We start from the raw sequence: 12,897 nt of genomic DNA on the forward strand, positions 1-12,897 counted from the left end.
TTAATGTTGTGACTAGTCAAATATGTTTTTCAAACAGTCATGTTATGCCATACCAACTTTGGTATTGATACCGTTATCGAAACAGCCAGGAGAGCTAAAAGTCATAGGCGGCTAGATAGATAGATAGACTGATAGATACGCTCTTAGTCATTGAAGTTCGCTAATAAATGCTTCGCATTAAAAAAACATTATTCTTCCAACGCTGGGTTCTCACGTGCAAAACGCCGTTATGAGCGCTACACAATGCGTTCGCATTTTCTCACGACGCCCTTTGGCGAGGTGGGGGCATTATATTTCTTTTGTGTACAAATTGTTAATTAAGATATAGGGCGTTACGAAAGGCAATTGAATATTACCAGACCTGTTCGTTTCATTTATCGTTATTCAGACGGCTAGGGAGTGTCTTAGCTGCACACTAAACCAAATCTGACCCTTAAGGGTGTAAATGAGCTTGTCGCCAGACGAACACCCTTTGCTCCCTATTGGGTGTTCAGAAAAGGGTGCTGAGAAAGGGTGCAGAGCTCAGCACCCTTAAGAAAAGAGTGCAGAGCAAAAATTTTGAAGGGTGTAATGAGTGCACCCTTTAAAAAAAGGTGCTGTGATGTCATAACACCTTTTCAAACGGGTGCTGGAAGGGTGCTCCACATCGACGTACCAGTGGGCCAAATCTAGGATTGATGTTGGAGATGGCTAAAAATGCAGATTGCTGTATACTCTGTAGACCATGCAGAGTGACAGCCCACATACGGTACGTTAGTACTTGAACACATGTACTAAGTCGTCCATTCCACCCTGAACACGTGCACCATGCACGCGGCCGGCTCTCCACAGAGTGCCTTCCGCACGCGCTTATGAAACTAGCACTGAAACACAGTGACAGCTCTAGGTGGGGTTTTTGCATCATCGTCTTTTAAAACACAGTGTGTCTGCAGTGAAGCTACTGGTAAGTTGGCTCCAGTGTTTTGCTTTCTCTATGTGTAGGCAAATACAGAATCCGGCACTGTTATCGAGAAGTGCTGCAATTGTGCCTTACACTGTTCAGGTGCTGTTCCTCGTGATTTCGTTTTTGGCTGCTCTGGATAGAACAAGCTGCACTTCTGAAGAACAGTGTCGAATTTTAGATAAGCTTGTACTGTTGCAAGAGCAAAGTTAGCTTCACCACAAAGGAAGTGTGATTTGGCGAAGCCGCCGTTCTCCAGCAGTCAACGAGTGGAGGCCCACTTACAGCTGTCTGTACGTTTGTGTACTAGTTACCAAAGTGCCCTCGAGAAGCGCTCGGCAGAGTGCCGGATGCATGGTGCAATGTTCAAGGTGGAAGTAGACAATATGTAAATATATACCTTAAAGCAAGCTATATTGAATAAATATGTGTTTCAATAATCATGAAATTGATCCTAGAGTGCGTATATGGCCTGTGCTACCATTTTTGGTCTAGAAAGAATGTAATCTATTCAAGGCCCCTTGCTGCACACATGCATGCACAATTTATGGATGCTTGGTCACCATACAGACATGCATGCCTGCAAATTAAAAATTCACAAGTTTCGAATACTGGTGATTATTTCAAATGCCATATACTCACTTTGAAAGACACACAGATAATATGCACTAAATACAGAACCTTACCACATTGCGCTCCATTAAATTATGTGTAGCAGGCATGAGCTTTTATGCATGTGAGAATGCAAAATATTAGGCCCAAACAAAAATTTATGACAAATAAATTAACATGATGCAAATAGTCACTATTTTATTGTACATAGCATACAACCGAAAAAGATTGACAATAGTAAACATGAGCTATGACCTTCTGCATCGATTGTAATGGTGAGATCTTTGTGAATGAGGATCAATCTTCTGTTTTTCAAATCTTTTTTCTTACGAGTAGACATTTTTTTTGTGACAAGACTTCTTTTTTAACTTTTAACATTCTGACTTCCCTCCTTGAATAGTTGGTAACAAATAAATTATTTAGAACAACAAAATATAAGTTAGAGGCACCAGCAGTCCAAAGGCGCTTATTGAGGGTGTTGCCAGTGCCCACAAAATTGAAAAAGAAAATAGATAGGAAAGTAGGTGTGTGGTAAAACATGTGGGCTTATATAACATGCTTTGGTCATCATGCTAAAAGCCTTGACTACAAACTTGCTCAAGGCTTATTTACAGCTCTCCCTTTATATATGTGTGTGTGTTTCTAAACTTGTGCGTTACAAAATCACAAATATTGGCAAAGTAATGCAAGTGGTGTTGCATTAATATAATGTGATCATTCAAACACTTGCACAATCCATCTTCAGCTGCCCAGGCGACTTTGGTTCTTTTTACAAAAGTGTGGTCAGGGCGCTCCTTCTCTACAGCACATCCGCACCCGAAAGCCTAAAATAGAGACAGAAGTAATCACTATGAGTTTCACAAGACAGACTGTCCAAGATACAATATGCTTTGTCATGCTGGAGTGTTCTTAGTTCTATGTGAGTAGAAGTCAGCATCAAAATTCGCTTTGTTTTCAATGGAAAACATGCTTGAAACAGGCAAAAAACTGAAACAGGCAAAAAACTGTGTAAACAACTTGACAGTACCTGGGGGCCTACAGAGGGTAGCATGTACAACAGATTTCACATACAAAAACAAACAGCATAGTAGAAAGGAAATATATACACAAGAAACATCTGAGCAATGATTCAGCATGATGCACACGTGAAACATGAGTTAGGTTTGAGTAAAAAAGCTATTCGTCAAGTAATTGTGCACATACGATTTGAGCAAACCGAATAAGGCACTGAAGTTAATTAGGGTTTTTAAAGAATTGTAAAGTGCCAATAAGCCATATTGTAGTCTAGCTCTTCAATAGTGTGTCATGTATGTAGTACTAGTATTTGCCTTTAGGTATGCTGTCGTCATGAACATATTCAGTTTTCCTCATACCTGAAACTTAGTATGTTGCAGTCCAACTGTTCATGTTCAATAAATAATTGTTTATGGTAGCATTTAGGTTACAAAACTGATGCTAAATATTTGGCAGACCCCACATACTTTGGGAATCGATGTTACGCGAAACACGCATAACATGTATTTTAATTTTTTCATTGAGCGATCTTATGAAGTGGAGCTCAATATAAGTACAAGTTCTTGCACACACATACGTTAAACAGCCGCATATGTTTCATTTGTTATGGGGAGATGTCACACCTTTCACAACAATAGCAGTTATTTGCTGTTTTGTAACGATGCTAACAAAAACATGGATATCAGCCACACTAGAAGTGGTAGGCTGGTACGAAGCACTGGTGTTTGCGCTGGCACTCGCGACGATGGTAGCCCTCAACACTGCTATACAAATACTTCACAGGATGGTGCCTGTCTACAATTGACCTTGATTCGACCTCACGGCTGCATCATAGGAGTGCACATGTAATAGTTATAAAATTTGATAGCCAGTACTGCAACGACAGTTGATGTTACACAAACATTTGAGACTATTTAGAAAGTATTGTTACGCCTGAAGTAGGGGTACGGGGGTTTATTGAACGGAAGCTGGGATGGCGAGGCCGCACCGGATAAAACTGCCGAGAGATCTTCTTCTTCCCAAGTCCACACTTCTATTCCCTCTTATCAATCCGGCACATACACGTCGTAATATTTCCCCCTTCGCAGACGAAGCGCACCGCGCGTTTCATGCATCGTCCCGCAGTCTAAAAGCTTTGAGGCGAGCCACATGGGTAACCTCGGTCTTGGTTGATCGTCTCCCACTAGCTGTCAGTCGTGCTATTTTATAATCTACTGCACTGAGGCGCTCAAGGACAACGAATGGGCCAGTGTAGTGGGCGAGAAGTTTTGTGGACAAGCCACGCTTGCGGATAGGCTTCCACACCATTACAAGGTCTCCCGGTTCATATGTGACGTGGCGGTGCTTGCTGTCGTAGCGGAGCTTTGAGCGGTCTTGCGATGCTATAGTACGCAGGCGGGCAAGACGCCGAGTTTCTTCTGCAAGGCATAGTGTTTCAGCTAATGAAGGATCGTCATTGTCATAAAACGAAAAGATAGTGTCCAGGGTATAACGAGGGGGTCGAACGTAAAGAAGGAAGAAAGGGCTGTGGCCGGTGGTTTCGTGTTGGGCAGTGTTGAAGGCATACGTGATGAACGGTAAGACGTCGTCCCAGTTCTTGTGATTGGACGCCACGTACATTGAAAGCATATTCACCAGTGTCCGGTTCGTTCGTTCAGTAAGGCCATTCGTCTGTGGATGGTAAGGTGTCGAATGACGAAGTTCCGAGCCACACATACGGAGCAGTTCCTCAACAACGTCTGCCGTAAACTGACGGCCGCGGTCGCTTATTATGACGCGAGGAGGTCCGTGGCGCAGTATGATAGAGTGCAGGAGAAAGGAGGATACTTCGCCAGCAGTCGCAGATGGCAGGGCGGCCGTTTCGCAGTAGCGGGTCAGGTAATCGGCGCACACTACAATCCAACGGTTGCCTTTTGCCGAGCGTGGAAAAGGGCCCACGAGGTCAATGCCAACTTGCTCAAAGGGAGTGCTGGGAGGCGTCACAGGCTGTAGAAGTCCAGCCGGAGCAGTCGTGACTGATTTGTGCGTCTGGCATTGAGTGCAACTGGCCACGTACTGCTCAACTGACTGGCGCATGCGTGGCCAGTAAAATCGCTCCTGTGTACGAAGGAGTGTTCGCGTCATTCCCAGGTGACCCGAAGTTGCGTCGTCGTGCATGGCGCGCAGAATGGAGGAACGGAGTGTGTGCGGCACCACCAGCAAGAAGCGGGAACCCGTGGCCGAGAAGGTCCTCTTGTAAAGTAATCCTTCACGAACGCAAAAGCGTCCGGCCAAAGTGGACGCTCGTGCTTCAGCAAATAATGGCTCCAAGCTGACATCCTTCCGCTGTTCATTTTCAAAGGTGGTCTTGTCCGGGAATACTGGAGTCACTGACGCAATTAGGTGATCGAAATTGTCGGCATCGCAAAGTGTTGTAGTAAGCGGCATCCGCGAAAGGCAGTCAGCGTCAGCGTGCTTCCTGCCACTCTTGTATGACACCGTGAAGTCATACTCTTGCAAGCGGAGGGCCCAGCGTGCCAGGCGGCCAGATGGGTCTCGGAGGCTTACAAGCCAGCACAAGGAATGATGGTCTGTGACCACTTGGAAGGGACGACCGTACAGGTATGAACGGAATCGCTGTACAGCGAAGACGAGTGCCAAACATTCTTGCTCAGTCACTGTGTAATTCCGTTCTGGTTTACTTAAAGTTCTGCTGGCATACGCAATGACATGTTCCTTTCCACTGTGTCGTTGTACTAGAACTGCACCTATGCCAATGCCACTGGCGTCAGTATGAACTTCGGTCGGCGCCGAAGGGTCGAAGTGTCGGAGAATGGGCTGCGATGTGAGTAAGAACTTGAGTTGGTTGAAAGACGTCTCACAGTCATGTGTCCATTCAAAGCTAGTACCTTGACGTAGCAGACTGGTCAAGGGGAAGGCAACGTCGGCGAATGCGGGAATAAATCGGCGAAAGTACGAGCACAGGCCTAGGAAGCTGCGAAGCTCTTTCGTTGAGCGAGGTGGTTTGCACGCTTTCACAGCTGCTGTCTTGCTCGGGTCAGGCCTGATCCCATCTTTGTTCACAAGGTGCCCAAGTACTAAGGTTTGTCGCTCGCCGAAATGACACTTCTTCGAATTAAGAACAAGGCCAGCGTTTCTAATGCATTCCAGAACAATGTCCACGCGTTCGTTGTGCTCACGAAATGTGCGCCCAAAGATCACGATGTCATCTAGGTAGCACATACAGACGTTCCATTTTAGGCCACGCAGAATGGTATCCATGAACCTTTCGAATGTGGCAGGAGCATTACATAATCCAAACGGCATCACGTTAAATTCATAAAGTCCGTCTGGAGTTATGAAAGCAGTCTTTTCCTTGTCCGCTGGATGCATGGGAATCTGCCAGTAGCCTGAACGTAAATCGATAGACGAGAAGTATGACGCCGAATGGAGACAGTCCAAGGCGTCATCAATTCGTGGAAGAGGATAAACATCTTTCTTCGTGATGGAGTTCAAACGGCGATAGTCGACACAAAATCTCCGGAGGCGGCGAAGGGTAGCGGCGCCTAGGAGACGGCGACCGATTGGAGCGAGGGGCTGGCGGGGGTGTCAGACTGCGGTCAGAGGCTGGAGAACGGTTTCGCAGCGGCCTTGGTGTCTCGTAAGATGCGCTTCCAGGGAACGTTGGTGCTTGTGCAAAGTCGGACAGGTGGGATCTCGGTGGCCAGTCGTACCTCGGCGGCTGCCGGTAGTTACAGTACCTGGCAATGTGGCCTTCGACGCCACAGTTGTAGCAGATGGGTAGGGGTCGCTCGCCGAACCACTGCTGAGAGCGCTCAGCAGTGGTTCCGAGGCCGGGCATGGGTCTGTGGTAGAATACTTAATTACCAAGCAGAATACTAGGTTTCGATTCCTGCTAGGACACTTGACTTTATTCTTTGGATTCATTTGGTCAATGCTGCCTATGTTAGCTTTTTAACATAATAGCGTTGAAGAGCTCGTGTCGCAGAAAACCCGCCGCCTGCGTCTGCCCCGTTGGTTGTGAGCGAAAAATCGTCTGTGCATCTGTGACCGAAAAATCAAGTTACCTAGTTTCCAGAAACTCAAAATTCCTACTTATGACCTAATCGAGGCGTGCTAATTGCTGCCAAACAAAACCCCCCAGTCGTACTACTAGACACTCAACACAGGGCTTAACACACGGAAGTCTATTGACATCGGCCAAAAATTAACGTTAGATGTAGAGCGCTATTCCTTTTCCCCATTTCATGAACTACACAATGCCATGATAATTGTACCCTGGTATTTTTGGTGGGCTATATCGCACAAAAAATACAAGGATTATGTCAAAAGAATGGCATCAAATTTTACCGACATGTCATCGAAGTAGAGACACAGGCTACTAGTCTTATTTATAATGCTAAGAGCATTTAGGGTAAAGGCATTGAAGATAGCTGGTGGCCTTTTTCACTATCTAGGTATCAATTTTTCACTATCTAGGTATCAAAATTCTGCCGTGTCAGTCATAGTTTACCGACATTGCAAGCTCAAGAAAAGTGTGGCTCTGAAGGCATCAACACAGCGTTTCACCAGATCTTCTAAGAAGGCAGACTTTAAAATTGCTAATGCTTCCAATTTTTTTGCTATAAATTTCGTGCCTTGCATCCGAATGAACCTTCATCTTACTTGTTTTTTTGCATTCGTGCCCTTACTAACTGCTTACCTTGTCTTGTCAAGTGTTCGTTGACATAAATAGGACTACTTGATCTAAAAGGAAAGGCCACTGTAGACAGACGTAAGTTTTTTGTCTTATCCAGAACATTTCATTTGTAACATCGTTCATAATGCACTACTATTTTTTTTCAAACTAGGCTTGTTTGTTCCTACTCTGTCTGCAGTGTCAATATCATCACAAGTAATGGTTTTTCCATCATCGCCCAAAAATTTCGGACAGCATCAAAAGAAAACCCTCATCTGAGACGCCTTTGATGTCGGATAGTTCAACCTTGAATACAGTGTAAATTCTTCGATTTTCATCTGAAGTTGCTTATTTTCACCTGGAAGTTTTTTGTGCCTGTTTCAAGGTGCGACAGGCTCTTCATGCAAAGCCTTTATTTCTAAAGAGAGCGCGTTGACACTGTCACCACCTTTGTTCCACACTTCTTGAAGGACTAAAGTTCAGTATGAATTTTGTGCTTGAAATCCTCTGTTTACCATGACAAACAATTCACAGGAAACATTAGTACTCTTGCTTGGAAGGAGTGTATGCAGTAATACTAACACAATTAAAGCAAGAAATAAGTGTCTCACCTGTGCAAAAATCATTTTGGCAAGCACTGTGAAGACCACACACACTGCTGCCAAACTGAGGAGAATATGGAGAGCACTTCATATAAGTAGGCAGCGTCTAGTAGCTAGGTGAGGCACAGCGCATAAGCAGGGTGAACAGAGCTGATGCTTGAAACAATGGTTCAGAGTTCGCTGGTGCTTGGGCTCCTTGACCTTGCCAGGAAATTTCCTTGAGCAGCCTCACTCAAATGAAATGACAGACTGTGCCGAAGAATTTCTGCACCAGTGCAAAAAAATTATCTTAGTGAGGTTTGTCTAGAATGCATGCGCTGCTTGCCAAATTGCAGTGAATGGCTAGAAACGCATGGCCAACATATATTTAGTGGCACGCAACTGAGAAATACAAAAAGGGCATGCTGCAGTATAAATACAACGAAAAACATGCTGCTGCAGAGCTTTTCATGTCGATGTCATACATGTGAATTTTCATTCACCTTTATAGCTCACTCATGCACGAAGATGAAGTTGGAACTCTTAGATGAAGACACCCCCTTTTAGCTTTATTGACTGCACGTAATTAAGAGATAAACATGCGTGAGTAATGCTGTTGCCTGCAATCAATAAATTCTGTTCTTGAAGCTGACCAAATATATATGCACGAGTGCATCCGTAGAGGCATATTTGCATTTCTGTAGTTATGATACCCATGTGATGTGTTTCTTAAGTAAATGCCATGCAATATGCACCATATGAATATTTTATTTCGTAAAATTGCAATACCACTGCATATGCATGTTAGTATGCGCATATGCATCCACTGCAGATAAAGCATAAAATTAAAGCAATACTGACACAAATTTTTTACCAAGATAGTGGAGGGCTCCAGAAATTTCGACCACCTGGGGTTCTTTAACGTGCACACAAATCTAAGAACACAGGCCTACAGCATTTTCACCTTTATCGAAAAAGCAGCCAGCAAGGCCGGAATATCATCCTGCGACCTTCGGGTTAGAAACCGAGTACCTTAGCGACTAGACCACTGTGACAGGACTTCAATCTCCCTGTTCCCCCGTGTAGGGTGATAGACCGTCTTTGCTGGTCTGGCTAACCTCCCTGTCTTTCCTTCTCTACCATTTATTCTAATGAGTTCAACGAATGAAGCTTCCTTCAAACGGCTAACATTCGGACGTTTATAATTTGCCTGAAATTGAGTTCACTAAATGAATATTGTGTGCTGCTTCATAGTGATCATTGATCTAAATTGTTCTGGTTGGCTAAAAAGGCACTACTCCTCACTTCTAATCAAACAGCACAAGCTGTGTAATGACCATAGGGGAGGAAACGCTAAGACAAAACATCAATCTTGAACCCCATGCCATCACAATGAAGCAGGCAAGCTTCTGCAATATTGACCGGCTACCAGGATCTCAGACACTGCAGATAGCTACATAACGTAATGGTTTCCCAACATGACGTAAAGGCAGCAGAATCACATATTGCCTAACCTGCTTCATTATGATAACGATGAGGCCATAACGTTATTGGCCTCTGTATGCTAATAACAATTTACCTTGCATATCATGTGACATTAACATTCAATACGACGTCATGAATCTTGCATCCCACCATGTGGGTCTAAGTACCAACAAGGCGGTTTTAGTGACGTTGGTGCAAAGCAATAAACAACAATCACTTGGTGAACATTATTTTTGATATTATTCAATTGGTCTGATGCGTACATCTTCAAAAAACGGCAGTTTAGATTTGTTCATTCTTAGATAAGTACAATGTCTAAGTTTGCATGTCAGCAGCAACATATGCACGCCTTTGGCACGCATACTGTGATGTATAACCTTATTGTGTTTTGAGCAATAAATTAGGCATTCATACACTGCACATATCACAGGTCACTTGTAAATCTGCAGCGAGGTCATAAAGAATTTATGATATCAGATAAAGCGTTACACTTGTATTCGAAAGTGTCATTGGAAGTTTTGGTAGAACTTAGTTTTAGAATGTTTGTAGACGTATAGGTATTCGGCAAAGTTTTAACTACAAAGCGGGCTGCAGCGCCCACACTTCTTTTACAAACCAGAAGAATGCAATGATATGTGAACAGGGGGGAACAAGCAGTACCACCAAAATTGCACTCGAACGAGTGAACTACTGCTCAACCTAGCGCTTGCACAGCTAAGGTACGGCTATTTGGCCACTCATAGAGAAAATTTATTGACCCAGGCGTAATTGCACGCTTTGAGAACCGCACCTACAGCACGCTGTGTCAAGTTTATGCACACTTCATTAAGCTGAATATCATGGTAATTTAATATTATACGTGCCCGGTGGATGCAAACACATTTGGTCACACAGGAAAACACCTTATAGTACCTGTGTGTGACTACCTTATAGTAAATGTGTGTGACTACCTTATAGTAGTCACACACATTTAATGATCATGTAACTGTTGAAAAGAGGACGCGTAACATATAAAACTTTCTTCATATACTTCTTTGGCACAGAAAACGAACAAGGCCGCGTAACTACCGACGCGGACACCACGTTATTCTTCTCCATTCTTTTAAATTAAATACGCAAAGATCTAATTCAACGCGAATCACCGGAATACTCCAACGCACGCGACACACAGATGACGCTTACGGCTTCTATGCGCAGTCCCCGAACGGCGTCCGACGGCATTGCAAAAATACAGTGATTCATAGCGTGAAGAGCATCGCCCGCCGACTCGCAGCATCACAGCGCACACTGCTTTAACCTCCTTCCCCACAGAAAAAATTCATCCGCGCGTAACGTCCCGGAGCTTAGACTTGAGCCTAATGAAATCAGACACGCCAGCAGGCTCGCTACGTTAATAAAAACTCACTTATCGTCTACCAGCTAGAAAAACCTTAGTTCACAACGTTATTATACTATAGCGCTTTCGGTGTTAACCGCGGGAGGAGCCGAGGACGCGAGCGGAAGCACAACAGCCTGGATCGGGACGCCACGGCCTGGCCGGAGAAGCAAAAAACAAAGCGTCGACAGCAGAAACATCCACCTACCTTTTTAGTTTGGCGAGCGCTCGACGGTACAAAGCAGCCGGTCCTCTCTTGAGTATAGTGCAACTCTGTAACAAGCAGCAGCGACAAAACACGAAAGACAGCGCAAGCACACTTTGAACCACATAAAAAATCGACTTTAAACGCTCGGCACACGGCCGTTGCAGCCTCCAGGAAGATAGCGCCATTTCTGTCCTGCTGACGCCACCGATCCGCATTTGCGCACATAATCTTTTATATGATAAGTAAATAGATTATTTCTGCTTAAATTTTAGGTAAAAAATAGTGAAAATAGAAGATACGCTAGTGCGTAATGCATAGAATATTTTTTACTTTTGAAAATGACGAAATCACATAACGCGTATTTGCGCGAAATTTGAAATGTGAAAGAGTGCGCGAAATTTGAAACATTTGCTTGCTTGTGTATTTCTTATACTGATACCTTGTTAACATCTGTACATTGGTTGAGTGGTTAAGCTGGCTGTTAAAAACAGTGTTAAAGCGGTTGTATATTAGTACAAAGTACAGACAGCAAGCAAAATTTGTCACAACAAAATAAGCGTATTAGTTGGCAAACAATATTTTTAGCTGTCTTTAGTGAATTTTCTTTAGGAAAATGTTTTAGTCAAGGCTCATTTTAACTTGCTTTGAAGAATATTTCTATGAACAAAATCAAGAAAACGTTTCTTTAATGTTATAATATTAGAACGTCAAAGTCCATAGCCCGTCATAAAAATTGGTAACACCTGTCAACTGATACATTGTAAGGTTAACAAATATTTGTACAACACAAAAACTATTTTATCTACCACGGTCTTGTTGGTTTGTATTTCTTTGCATTAACAAATGTATGATTTATATATACTGTCATGGACGAAGCTTTGTTTTCAATGTTAGGCGCAAACGAGGCCGAGAGCTCTATATGTGTAAGTCACAATCCTGTTGTAGCTCTACAAGCTGCGTACTCCGCCGTTGGCTAGTGAGCTTTTAGCGCATGGCTTGGTCAGCGCCGGCCGTGAGGCGACGAGAAAAAGGCAGCAAGAATGCAAGAACCAGTGCTGAACTTACGTTCAGCCGGGCACTATCGCTCTTCAGATATCCGTTACTGCGGTGGGGCTAATAATGAGACCATGGTGTCTAACCAGTAGACATCTAAAAGCTGTTGGTTATGCTCTATGACCACGTTACTCACAAAGCTTTGTCGGTGACTGTGCACCCATTATTTGTTGCACCCTTTTTTCACCCTAGTTTCCACCCGTTTGATGTGTTCACCCTTTAGGTTCCGCTTGTAGGGTGCTTAGACGCGAATAGGGTGCTCAAAGGGTGTGCTTAGGGTGTCAGCACCCTTTTTGACACCCTTAAGGGTCAGAATCGGTTTACTGTGTGTGGCATCAGTAGTAGGGTGCAGATTGCAACAGTTCACTGTAATTTTTGTCCTCGTATATTAGACAATCTACATAGTCAAACAGATTAGTGTGACTGTGTTGTCTGAGAGTATAGGGATACACTATTGTGCTATGGGCATTATTAGAACAGTGTTTTGTTTTCATTTTGAACACAAAAGTGTTTTATGACGGGGCCAGCACGCTCCACTGACCCACATTTGTCTCAGAAGTGACGTAAAATATGTATGCTAAAACTGAAAATAAAAAATTGACCCTGTATCTAGATGTTACACCGGAAATGTCGTTGAAAGACGATAATCTTGCGTCTGGCGAGAGTGAATAAAACCTTTATTTGATATTCTGCGCAAAAGTATCGGTGAATGGTATTCTGGAAGCGCTTCGTTAGAGTGCCTCGAGTCCGAAGCGGAGGCGAACGAGCGCATCAACTCACGTCACACGTGAGACATAAGTGCTATCTGGCAGTTATCCTGAAAAACAGAACGCGCGCCGTGCGCGCCTGTCTCTGAAATGATAAGTCGTGAAATGGTGACGGGTAGGTGCCACCACCGTGTCGTGCTAGCAAAGCGTTGGAAACAGTTGCCGTTTCGTGCAAGCGTCGCAT

At 43.9% G+C, this 12,897-nt stretch overlaps 1 long non-coding RNA gene across 1 annotated transcript; it reads right to left on the reverse strand.

Annotated features, from left to right (window-relative positions):
* Positions 1 to 1,724: 1,724 nt before the first annotated feature.
* LOC142765236 (uncharacterized) lies at positions 1,725 to 11,069 on the reverse strand. Its single transcript, XR_012884112.1, has 3 exons — positions 10,894 to 11,069; positions 7,856 to 8,111; positions 1,725 to 2,376 (listed from the first exon to the last, which is right to left on the reverse strand). It is a non-coding gene; the product is annotated as an uncharacterized LOC142765236 (long non-coding RNA).
* Positions 11,070 to 12,897: the final 1,828 nt, after the last annotated feature.

The sequence above is a fragment of the Rhipicephalus microplus genome, chromosome 6 (assembly GCF_043290135.1).
Source record: "Rhipicephalus microplus isolate Deutch F79 chromosome 6, USDA_Rmic, whole genome shotgun sequence".
Taxonomy (NCBI): Eukaryota; Metazoa; Arthropoda; class Arachnida; order Ixodida; family Ixodidae; genus Rhipicephalus; species Rhipicephalus microplus.